Genomic DNA, 13,059 nt, shown 5'->3' with positions numbered 1-13,059 from the left:
ACGCAAGACACTCACCTAACTCGACCTATAAGAACATGCATGCAGTTAACATGAATAAAGTCTCTACAACCGTACATATGCATTCCAACCATACTAATGACCAAGATACGTGCCGAGGACTTACATTTGGGTTAGTGAGGTAATGGGTAAGAAGGGGCTAAAATGAATTTGGATATGTGGGGTTAATAGCTAGGCTAGCAACAACGGATCCAAATATAGACTGCATCCCAACTTCGTACTCATAATGTAAAGAAGATGAAACGGTGCAAAATTATGCACTAAACTCACAAAACCAAAAGTCGTCAACTCCCCATAAGATATAAATAAGGCATGGGAGTGTGAAACATTGTGCAATTCTCATTCTTTTTTTTTCATTTTGAATTTTTCTGTCTCTTTTCTTTTCGCACTTTTTTTTTTCTTTCTTCTTTTTTTTTTTCGTTCCATTTTTTTTTCACAATTCAACACATTTTTTCTTTCTTTCCCCTCAATTCTTCCACCATCTTCTGAAATCAGATGAAATAACCATATTGCAATAACACATTCCAAGAACTACTCGTTACTAGCTCAGCTAGGGTAGGAAATAATATAGAAAGTAGTTGATAGGACAAAAAGGCAATTTGGCTATGTGAGGCTCATGGGTAGAATGAAATAAGGGGAACTGCCTCTCCTAACACGTGTCACCATCCACAGACCGAATGCATACATGTATTAAGAAGACTAGACTCATGCTTATGCAAATTGATGTTACATGTCTTAAAGAGAGTACTACTCACATCCTAAATGAAACCGGTCATGAATGTCACCAGTTTAATAAGCTCTAACCTCAGAATGTAATGTAGCTTGCCGACATAAAGAATCAAGTCTATTCGTTCAGATAAGAGAGAAACAAAAAACTCGTAGATTATGCACATAAACATGCCAGCTGAATGTCAAGAATATGCCAGGCTCAAGTAAGGATTCAAAGTAGCGTCAATGTTCAAATGTTCCGACTCAATTTAAACATGAAAAGTTTGAAAATTTTTGAATTTTATGATTTTTATATGAATTTTTTTTTTGAATTAATTAAAACAACAATGCATGCAGAAATAAATAAACGTGCAAGCAAAAATGCAAGAAACATGCAGACACTGATATGGATGCATACCTCCCCAAACCAAACCGTACAATGCCCTCATTGTACCAAAAATAGGGAAAGGAATGCAAACTGAAAAGAAAAGGAGAAGTGGAGTCGGAAAACTTACAAAACGTCATATAGCGGGACCTCCCCAAACCGACCATGAACATGGGAGGTCAAAGAAAGTCAAACAGTGGCTTTGTAGACGTAAAACAGCGGCTGGAGGTCAATACTACTCGATCGAGCGCCTGGAACAACTCGATCGAGTGAACCAGTGTATTGGAAGGGCTCGATCGAGTGACAACCCACTCGTTCGAGTAAGCACGGGTAGGGATCTGGTCGATCGAGGACATCATCCCTCGATCGAGTAGCAGCCGCGTCAGAAAGTGCTCGATCGAACACAAAAACCCTTCGATCGAGTACCTTAACCTGCAAAGGACGCATAAAAGCAAGGAAGGCACAAAAATTGTTCATAAAGCAGCGTCTAATGTTTAACGTAAAGCTAAAGAAAAACAAATAAAACAATTAAAACAAATAGTTCAACAAAAGTACAAATAAAACTGTCCGGGCTGCCTCCCGGAGAGCGCTGGTTTAAGAGGTCCCGCACGACCTTTCTGGTATCAAGTAACTGGCGCTTCGAGCTCGTCGAAGCGCAGGACTTCAACGCGGTTGTCTGCTTCACTCGCCTCATGGTAATGCTTCACGTATTGGCCATTCACCTTAAATCTATGACCCTCGGAATCTTCAAGCTCAACGGATCCAAATTTGGTAACAGCTGTCACCGTGTATGGACCACTCCATCTGGACTTCAGCTTGCCAGGAAACAGTCTCAAACGGGCATTAAATAGCAACACCTTCTGCCCCACATGAAACTCCCGAGGTAGGATTCTCTTGTCATGCCATCTCTTCGTCTTTTCCTTGTAAATGCGCGAGCTGTCATAGGCATTAAGCCTAAACTCCTCTAATTCATCTAGCTGCAAAAGACGATTCTGACCACACAATTTAGGATCATAATTAAGCTCACGAATTGCCCACCAGGCCTTACATTCCAGCTCAACAGGTAAGTGACACGATTTCCCATAAACTAACCTTTAAGGTGATGCACCAATTGGTGTCTTAAAGGCAGTTCTATAAGCCCATAATGTGTCATCTAGCTTAAGACTCCAGTCTTTCCGTGATTTAGAAACTACTTTAGCTAAGATCTCTTTCAGCTCACGATTAGAGACCTCTATCTGACCACTAGTTTGGGGATGATACCCCAAACCACGCCGGTGTTGGACACCAACTCTAGACAGTATGGAAGTGAGTTTCTTTTCCTTAAAATGCATCCCCCCATCACTAATGACGACCCTAGGGACACCAAAACGGGGGAATATGATCTTTTTGAACATCTTTATCACGGTCTTACCATCACAATGAGGTGAAGCAATTGCCTCAACCCATTTTGACGCATAGTCTCTGACTACCAAAATGTACTGTTACCTTTACTGGACGGGAACGGTCCTTGGAAGTCAATGCCCCAGACATCGAAAACCTCAACCTCTAGGATGCCGTTTTGTGGCATCTCATGTCTCTTCGAAATATTCCCTGATCGTTGGCATGCATCACAAGCTGAAACAAAAGACTTGGCGTCAGCGAATAAAGAGGGCCAGTAAAAACCAGACTGAAGTACCTTAGCCACGGTGCGCGATGGACCGTGGTGACCACCATATGAAGAGGAGTGACAGCCTTCCAGGACTATTTTGGTCTCCCACTGCGGAATACACCGTCTGTAGAGACCGTCTGCACATTCCTTAAACAAGTAAGGGTCATCCTGAATATCGCTTAGCGTTATACGTAAAACGCTTCTTTTCTTTGATGAGAAAGGTCGGGCGGCAGCTTGCCGACAACGAAGTTAGCTATATCTGCATACCAAGGTTCCTGGTCAACAATAGACGATATAACAGCAATTAAAGTATCGTCAGGAAAAGAATCATCAATAGGTAGAGAATCTTCCCCTTCTTGTCGCATCAGTCGCGACAAGTGATCAGCTACAACGTTCTCAGCTCCTTTCTTGTCCTTAATCTGCAAATCAAACTCCTGAAGGAGGAGTATCCATCTCAGTAGCCGCGGTTTCGCCTCCTTCTTAGCAAGGAGGTGCCTCAAAGCTGCATGGTCAGTAAAAACAGTGACTTCTGACCCAACTAAATAAGTACGAAACTTCTCTAAGGCATAAACTACAGCTAACAGCTCCTTCTCAGTGGTAGTGTACTTCACTTGAGCCTCATCCAGAGTTCGGCTCGCATAGTAAATAGCATTCAAGGCTTTGTCTTTCCTCTGGCCTAGCACCGCTCCTAGTGCATAGTCACTTGCGTCGCACATGATCTCGAACGGCAAGTCCCAGTTGGGAGGCTGTATGATCGGCGCAGAGACTAAGGCCTGCTTTAACCTGTTAAAAGCAGAAAGACAAGCGTCAGTAAACACGAAAGGGGCGTCTTTAAGCAACATCTGTGTAAGTGGTTTAGCAATTTTGGAGAAATCCTTGATAAACCGGCGATAAAAGCCAGCGTGACCAAGGAAGCTCCTCACCCCCTTAACATTAATAGGAGGTGGTAATTGCTGAATCACTTCCACCTTTGCTTTGTCAACTTCTATTCCCCTATCAGAAACTAAGTGCCCTAAGACAACTCCCTCGTTGACCATAAAGTGGCACTTCTCCCAGTTCAGCACAAGATTAACCTCAATACAGCGTTGCAACACTTTCTCAAGGTTAGACAGACAGTCAGAAAAATCACTTCCATATACACTAAAGTCATCCATAAAAACTTCCATGATAGACTCAATATACTCTGAAAATATCCCCATCATACACCTTTGGAAGGTGGAAGGGGCATTGCACAAACCATAAAGCCTTTCTGCGATACGCAAAAACGCCCTTAGGACAGGTAAATGTAGTCTTAGCCTGATCGTCTGGGTGGATAGGGATCTGAAAGAACCCTGAATACCCATCTAAATAGCAGAAAAATTTATGAGAAGCTAACCTTTCTACCATTTGATCAATAAAAGGAAGGGGGAAGTGATCCTTCTTAGTGGCGGCATTCACGGTATCGTAGTCTATGCACATCCAACCAGTCACTACTCGGGTAGGTATTAATTCATTTTTCTCATTCTTAACTACAGTTGTCCCTCCTTTCTTCGGGACTACATGACCGGGCTTACCCATCTAGAATTACCTACAGAATAAATAATACCGCATCCCAGACTTCATTACCTCAGCCATCACAACATCCGCATCTTCTCGGTTCACCCGACGCCGACCCCGCCTGCAAGGTTTGTGATCCTCCTCCGACTCTATCCTGTGCATACAAATATCGGGACTAATCCCCGTGATATCATCCAGTGAATAGCCCATTGCTTTCTGTTTTTTCTTAAGTACTGACTAACAAAGAAGTCACTGATCATCACTAAGCTTAGCACTAACAATGACCGGAATCTTGCTCTCGTATCGTCTAGAAAGGCATATTTAAGATGAGATGGGAGAGACTTACGTTCCGGTACCTTTACCTCAATGGAGCAAAGAGTGCTGATCATTTGTTCCACCTGCTCTCCCTCATGCTCATCTAAATCATCAACAAGCAAATCCAACGCAGCGTCATCGTCCTCGGGCTATCTCGCACACTCATCAAAAAGCATGAGAGCTTCCAGTGGGTCCTTCATAAAAGAACCCGACCAGAAGTCATAAATAGACTCATCAATGATATCGACCGAATAACAAGTGTCCTCTATCATTGGGTGGGCTAAAATCTTGGGCAAACCGAATGTGATAGCGTCATCCCCCTCGCAAGAGTCGACGCCCTTGTCGACATCAATAACGGCCCCACTGTACAAAGGAACAGTCTTCCTAAAATAATTTGGGTCGGGTGTCCTCGCCTATATCCAAAACAATGAAATCTACCGGGATGTAAAGCTTGCCTATTTTCACAGGCACATCCTCCAAGACACCTAAGGGTCTCCTAACAGATCTATCGCCATCCGTAGGGTAATGTTAGTCACCTTGAAGTGACTCATCTTCAATTTTCTTGAGACGGGAAGGGGCATGACACTGACACTGGCACCTAAATCACAGAGGGCCTTATCAATAACCATATTACCTATGACACAGGTAATAGAAAAGCTGCCCGGGTCTTTCATTTTTGGAGGGGCCTTATTTAACAGCAGGTTACTAGACTCTTCCATAAATAAAATTGTCTCAAATTCGCTCAAATTTCTCTTACGCGTCACAATATCCTTCATAAACTTAGCGTAAGTGGGAACCCGAGTAACAAGTTGAAAACGGGACGATTACGGAGGTTCTTCACGATGTCCACGAACTTACCGTACTGTTGCTCGACCCTTGCGTCCTTCAGACGACTTGGGAAAGGTACCCTGGTAGCGATGAGCGGTCCCGCAACCTTTTCTTTACCCTTATCGATGCGTGACGTCTCCACAGCAGGGGAAGATGACACGGTGGCGGTATTAGATACTGAATTAGGAATTCCGCCACTTAATGCACTGGATCGAGTACTTTTACTGGTCGATCGACCAGTTTCTTCTTCAATTTCACTCGATCGACCTGTCTTGACACTCGATCGAGTGTTTTCTTCAGCATAGTTACTCGATCGACCAACTTGGAGTTCTGTACTTCTCGATCGACCGCCACTGTCACTCGATCGAGTGACTGGATGATTAGAACCGCTCGATCGAGTGGATGAGTTGCTCGATCGAGTGGTTACTGCACACGCAGCAAGTATTTCTTGCAGGAACTCGTTCAGATCATCATCTGAGTCATCATTAGCTGCCGAAACCTCGTCTTCTTCATGAGGAGGGTCACTTTGAAAGTTCATTGCACTGACTGGATCGCAAATTGGAAGAAACTTGGCTTAATCCGTCGCGTGTGTCAACTGCGCGACTTGCTCTTTCAATTCCGATATAACCGTATCAGATTTCTGTGACATACTCATCATAATGGATTTCAACTCGGCGATCTCTTCTCTTGCACAGGGAGAGACCGGTCGTGATACTGGCGTAGAAGGGGCAGAGACGCTCTTTATCTCTTCATAAAGCTGAGAAAAAGGAACCCCTTGCTTGTACTTCTTGTAAGCAAGAGCACGCTCTATACTCGCTACACATTCGTAGAGGTCATGTCCTTCCTCGCCACATCTACCACATGGCTCTGTATGCTCTGTAATCGTAGGCATATTGTCAACCAACTTTCGAAGCAACAGCTAATCTGCAAAACTGATCAAAACTTTGCAGAAAATAAGATCAGCCTCAAGGAATAAATTCCTTGAGACGAAAGACAAACTTAATTAAAGCAACAAAATTGCGCCACCTCCCCGGCAACGGCGCCAAAATTTGACACGTCTGTCGCGTACCTGTCAAAAATAACCAACTGGCTCTAACTAACTAATATAGCTAGGGAAGTCGGGTCGAATCCACAGAGAGGTAGGAATTTGTCAACTGAACTTAAGTTCGTCTAAGTAACCAATTTGGGGGTTTATAAAAGGTGATTTCTAAACTAAGAGAATAAGGGAAAGAGAAATAAAAAGAAGGAGTTTAACAGATAAAAGAGAATAGCTAAGACAAACGGTTCACCATAATCATCGGGTCGAGTAATCTAGGTCCCAGGTCAATGCAATACGGTCCAAGGGGTAGCGAACGTCACCTTTCGGTCCTTAATTCACCCTAAAGTGTAAACAGTTTAACTTTCGCCCTCGCTGCAATACTCTATTGTTCGCTACTAGTCTGCCCCTTCCAACCTTTCGGTCCAGGTTAAGGTCCACTAAGAATAAGGGTCTAATTGCGTCGACTCAATTAGGCAATTACAATTATTTGTAGCATTTAAACAACAAAGACGGTACTGACATTAACCTAGTAAATCGATTACTCTCCCTTCAAATCATGGATCCCCTATAGTCTTAGCATAGGAAATTAGCTACTCATAATCGTCGGATTAACAATTACAATAACCAAATAATTAAAACCAAGCATGATGAACAACTATTAAGAGATGATTAAACAATTAATAAGCAAAGGGAAAAAGGAATTAAAGCAGTAAAAATGAGTAAGAAATAAATTAGATTGATAATACCGAATCCGAGTGACAAATATAGAGAATAGAAATCCAAAGAACAGTAACAGGAGTAACAGTCGAAATGTACGTAGTGAAGAGATGGGAGTAACGTGATGTTCTCCTCAGTCTTATACTGCAAAATTGTCTTAAACCTAATCTATGGACTGATTACAAAAGCCCATAAAAGATTAGGCGGAAATAAACCAAAAGCACACGAAAACCCCTCGATCGAGTAGAAAGATTACTCGATCGAGGGCCGAATCACTCAATCGAGGGCCGAATCACTCGATCGAGCCAGGACAACTCTCGATCGAGCGCTGCTTGCTGAACTCCTCGATCGACTCCTTAAACTGGTCGATCGACCAATCTTGAGTGTATAAAGCATTCGATCGAGCAGTAAACCACTCGATCGAGCTACATAGGCACGTCAGGACTTGTATTTCTTCCTTTACTCAGCTCATACGTCCTCCAAGTGCAAGATTCCTAAGCTCCGGCTCCTTATTTCCCATGAATGCGTACAATTGGGATAATTAAGGCTCGATTTAGCTCCTCCTCAGTCAATTCCTGCAAATTACAATAAACGGACCAAAGTAGAATATTCGGGGGCATTTGTAGCCAGATGCTACATAAAAAGCACAGAAATGCGTGTAAAAATGAGGTGAAAACCTTATATAAAAGACACGCATCATTAGGCTCTTCTTCTAAAACCCCAAAAGGATTTTCAAACACTTCGGTAGCTTCTTGGTGATTAACTTCTTCAATCGGTGGAATATCAAGTAAACCCCTTCTTCTTAGAGAATTAAGTCTTCTTGTCGTGGCTTCAATTTCGCGGTTAAGTTGATATATCGGTTGACCTCGTCTTCGTCGCCTACTCATGAAAAAGACCTAAGCACTTGAAAGAAAGGATTAGTAACAAAGGACTTAGTCTAAACTAGAACAAAAACGATTAATATCAAGCCGTGTTCCCCGGCAACGGCGCCAAAAACTTGATGGTCTCAAGTTAAACCTCGCAAGTGCACGATTTTATCGTTGTACACTTAAAAGGGTCGATCCCACAACGAGTAGGTGGAGTACTAATCGTTCTAATTCACCGGTTTAGCTAAGTCGATAAATAACAAAGAGGGTAGTAACAATCTAGCGCTAAACTATCAAATTTAAAGACAAACAACAAGATAAGGTAAAAACAAGCTAAAGATAAAGGAAAGATCAAATAAAGAGAAGGACTAGAACTCGGTCCGACCATAAACATGAGTAATTCCACATACTAATCGTCTCGGCTAATCAAAAGGGGTAGAAAGGTAAGGGGGAGATGGCTCTAACTCGCCTAGAACCTCCCTTCCGGTCTCGCACTAGGACACTAGCTACTCCGACTAACCCCCCTCCCGGGTTCGAAAGTCGGTATCCCTAACTCAAAACCCGACAACCCCAAGAACATGCATTTTCCCAAGGAGGTCGAGTGAATGGTCATGGTCATTAAGCCCTCATCATATTCCGGGTCATCCCACTCCCCCTTCCGGAGGTCGATTTCAAACGCTAGCCTAGAGGCACCCTCCTCGGTTCTCCTTCCGGTCTCAACCTTAGTTGGTGACAAGGGTCGGTCCCCAAATATTCGACTAACAACCTAACCAACTTCCGTTGGTGGACGAGGGTCAAAAGCCGACACTACCCGGAAACCAAACCTTAAGCATGAAAATTCCCCTAGACTACCCTAACCAATTTTCCCCACAAATTAGCCTTGGTGACAATTAGTTAGTGAAATTACCCATATCGGGTCAAACCGAGTCCTAGAAGGAGACTACTCACTAACCATGGTCCTAATTGCAAAATAAACAATAAAGATGGAAACTTTGGTCACAAACATGGTGAGGAGATGAATCTTACTACTAAGCATGCAACAAATCAACAATAATTAAGAGAAGAAGAGATTATTTCTAATAACAAGGTTAACTAATCTAAAAGGCACAATCTTTAACCAAATCAACTCAAAGATTAAGTCTTTGAGGACAACTATCCAAGGATGAACAAATGAAAGAGAATCAAAGCAAAGAGGGACAATGAAAAGGTGAACAATGATGAAATCAACAACAACAAACAAACAACAACAACAATTTTAACATAAACAATCAAATAAACTTGAAGGAAGAACAAAATGTAAACAAATGAAAATAAGGAGAGAAATAATACCAATCAAGAAGCAAGAAAGGAATTATGATAGAATAAATAAGTATAAACTTTCAATCTTCTTCTTACAACCCAAATTCAATCACAAATTAATTGAATTACTAGTCTAATTAAGGAATGATTAGCAAAAGGAGTAGCAAAGTTTTAAACTTGAAAGGGAAATATTCTCAGATCTAGGGTTGTGTGTCAAAAAGGGTTTAAGAGGGGGTATTTATAGGCTTTTACAAGATTAGGAAGAAAAGAGGAAGAAAAGAAGGAAAAGCCCAAATTCTCGTGCTGCTGTGTTTTGCCGGTGCACCGGCAGCCGGTGCTCCTACCGGCAAAACCGTGCAAGGATTTAAAATGTCTGGCATCCGTGTTTTGCGGTGGGCGATTCTTCGGCCTGCCGGCAAAACACCTTCTTCAGGACTTCTTCTTCTTTGTTGATGTGTGAAATGCCGGTTGACCGGCTGCCGGTGCTCCTACCGGCAGCGAGGTCAAGCTTGTATTTCACCAATTTCTTCAATTAATTCCACTTGCTGTGCTTTACCGGTGGGCCGGTTGCCGGCCTGCCGGCAAAGCACCTTCTTCAGCTTTTCTTCAAAACCTTGAGTGATTCTCTGGGGTGTGTTTTGCCGGTGGCTAGACAGGCTGCCGGTCTGCCGGCAAAACACACTCTTCACCATTTCTTCACCTCTTCTTCATGTAAAGGCAATGGGGTGCCTTTCTTGCCCCAATTTCCCTATACTTGGGTCGTTTCCTACAAAAGGATACGCAAGGTAACAAGTACGGGCATTGGGCACAAAATGCAAGGAAAAACACCCGAAACCGACTCGATACGAGTCGGTATGCATCAAAGAAAGAGGGGAATTAGAAGTAAATTAATCGTATATCAAACCTCCCCACACTTAAACCTTACTCGTCCCCGAGTAAGTCCCTAAACCAAATGTACAAAGCATTATTATGATAGATATGGAGAGTGGATGCACAATATAAGCATCACTCAACTAAACTACTACTTTAGCCGATCGAGTATTAGCGCACTCAACGCCCCTTCAACTCACAATTTGACACCCATGAGGGGAGAGTGCCCTATTGCAAGGCAAGTTGGGTCTTGCTACAAAACTTTTGACACATTCATCATGAAAGCACGTAATCAACAAGTAGAATGCATCTAACAAAATGATCCACTTCCCTCATCTAAGTGGCCGAATTTTTCAAATAACTAAACACGGTCTTGGTCGGGAGCACCGTCTCAGAAGTGCCAATTGAGGTGCCATCCCCCTAAATGTGACTAAAGCAACCCTCGTGTGACCAATGCTCAAGAAACAAATTCGAGAGCGGGGAAAGGGGAGAAAGGGCAAGGCCGCCGAGAATTACAAAACCGACACAAGATTCAACCAAAGGACCCATGACTAAGGAGACCAAGGCAACGACATCCTCACGGTTTTCACTCGTCACTCAATGAAAGAACAAGGTGATTTTTGTGACAAAAAGTAACCAAAATCACTCAACTAACTCGACTAGCGAAAACGTGCCCGCAATCTAATGTGTAAGACCGTCCTACGACCGATGAAATGCAAGCAAAGGTAGAATGCACACAAGATGAAGCAAGGGTTAAAACGGGGCTAAGGAGAAGGTCGAAACGGGATTGGTGCAAGCACCGTTTGGACATGTGGGGCTCAAATCAAGAATCGTCGACACATCACATCCCATCTCTTATTGCAACACATGAGACACGTCTATGCCCTAACATAGCAATGATGACCAAAACTATGCAAAAATTTAGAGTATAACTTTAGAGATATGAGAACGTAACATGACTATTGACTTTTGAAGTGGCAATCTTTCATGCTAAGTAGTGTTGTTTCGCGATTAAGGAACTATTATTTTGGTGATCCAAAGTTATGAGTATGTTTAGTAGATTAAAAATGGAGAAGTTGGGTATGATTTTATATGTGATTTATGTCGGAAATTGGGAATATAAGAAGGTGACTTAGCTTGCGTAAGGAGTCTTGAATTGAGTAAGAGGATTGTGTGAGTTAAATTGTGGATAATGAGCTATGTGTGATCTAAGTTGAATATATGTTGAGTGTTTGAAATTATGGATAGTGAATGAAGTTGAGTTGCACACTAAGGAATAGTATTGTTAAGCATAACTTGGTAGCTATTGTTGATTGTTGATTGAGATATATGATGGTGGACTTAGTATTACCAAGCTTCGTTTTCGTGGTTATGAGAGTGAGAGTGTAATATGTGAAGCATGTGGGCTCAATTGTGTCGTTAAGGTATCCTTATTCCTTGTGTTATGTAGTATGGCCGCTTAAGCAAACTGTGTATGCATGGAGTGTGAAAGTAATAGGGTGAAATTTTGGACTATGAACGGTAATATAGATGTTGTTTGTAAAGTTTCCTCCCAATCGTCAGGTGAAACACCAAATCATGACCTTGTCGTAGTACCTAATTGAGTGATGAAATAGGGAAGCTTGGAAACGAGTTTGAGAATGAAAACCTCATGCCCAGGTGACACTCGGCCGAGTGCACCATGTACTCGACCGAGTGGCCTCATATACTCGACCGAGTGGTCTGCTTTGACCCTTGTTTTGTTCATACTCGACCCAAATATTGGGTGTATACCCTTATATAGCGGTTTATGTTAGTTGACTCGTGTTGGGTGAGCATGTGGACCTAACATGACTGATATTTTGCGAATTATTTACGTTTGACCATATTGGGTAGTTTTGCTATTTAAGAGTGAAATTCAAATGAAAGTGGTAATTGACATGTATAATTGGATGACAAGAATGATGTGATAATCTTGTTCGATTTGGTGTTAATTGAGGTGATTTTATTTTCGGAAAATTTACGTGGTATCCTCGAATTTTGTCATTTTGTACGTGGTACCCAACTTTTTAAGTTTGTGCACGTAATATCCTTGAGATTTGCTTTTCAAGCACAACGCGCCCTTTTTATCGTTCTTAAAATTTTCAATTGAGCATAAATCATAAAACAAAAATCAGAATTGACTAATTTTTTTTTTCAAATTGATTATCTTTTCGGGATCTATAAATTGATAAAACGAAAATGGTCATTCAGAAGTTTAACATCGAAAATATGGTTGGTTTGAGATTTCCGTTAAAAAAACCTATAAAATATCAGCCGACAAATTTTTTTTTTCTCAAATCGTAGATTATGAGGAGATAATCATTTTAGGAAAAAATTGGCCGATTCTAAATTTCGGTCTCGGAGTTATGCGCAATTGAATTTTTTCCTAGCGACAAAAAAGCGCATGTTGTGCATGAAAATCAAACATAGAGGGTATCATGTACACAAACTTAAAAATTGGGTACCACGTGCAAAATGGCAAAATTCGAGAGTACCACGTGAATTTTCCCTTTTATTTTTATTGTGTACAAGTAAGATGAAAATGCAAGTTATGTGTCACATAATGGTCATTGCATGATAGTGATTGAGATCTTCCGTACGAGCGGAAGTATTGATGAGGAATTGGAACGGATATGGAAACACGTGTGTGATCACATGGTGGATTTGACGCGGTATATGCGTGGCATGATGTCCAGAAATGGGAATGTTGAATATGGTTGAGTCACATAACGAGAAATTGCATTATTTGAGTGTTTCTTATAGTCCACATATTCATGATTGATGTGCATACATGTGAAAGCATGAAAGT

The sequence above is a fragment of the Silene latifolia genome, chromosome 7 (assembly GCF_048544455.1).
Source record: "Silene latifolia isolate original U9 population chromosome 7, ASM4854445v1, whole genome shotgun sequence".
Lineage (NCBI taxonomy): Eukaryota > Viridiplantae > Streptophyta > Magnoliopsida > Caryophyllales > Caryophyllaceae > Silene > Silene latifolia.
Note: the sequence above shows the minus strand (reverse complement) of the source record.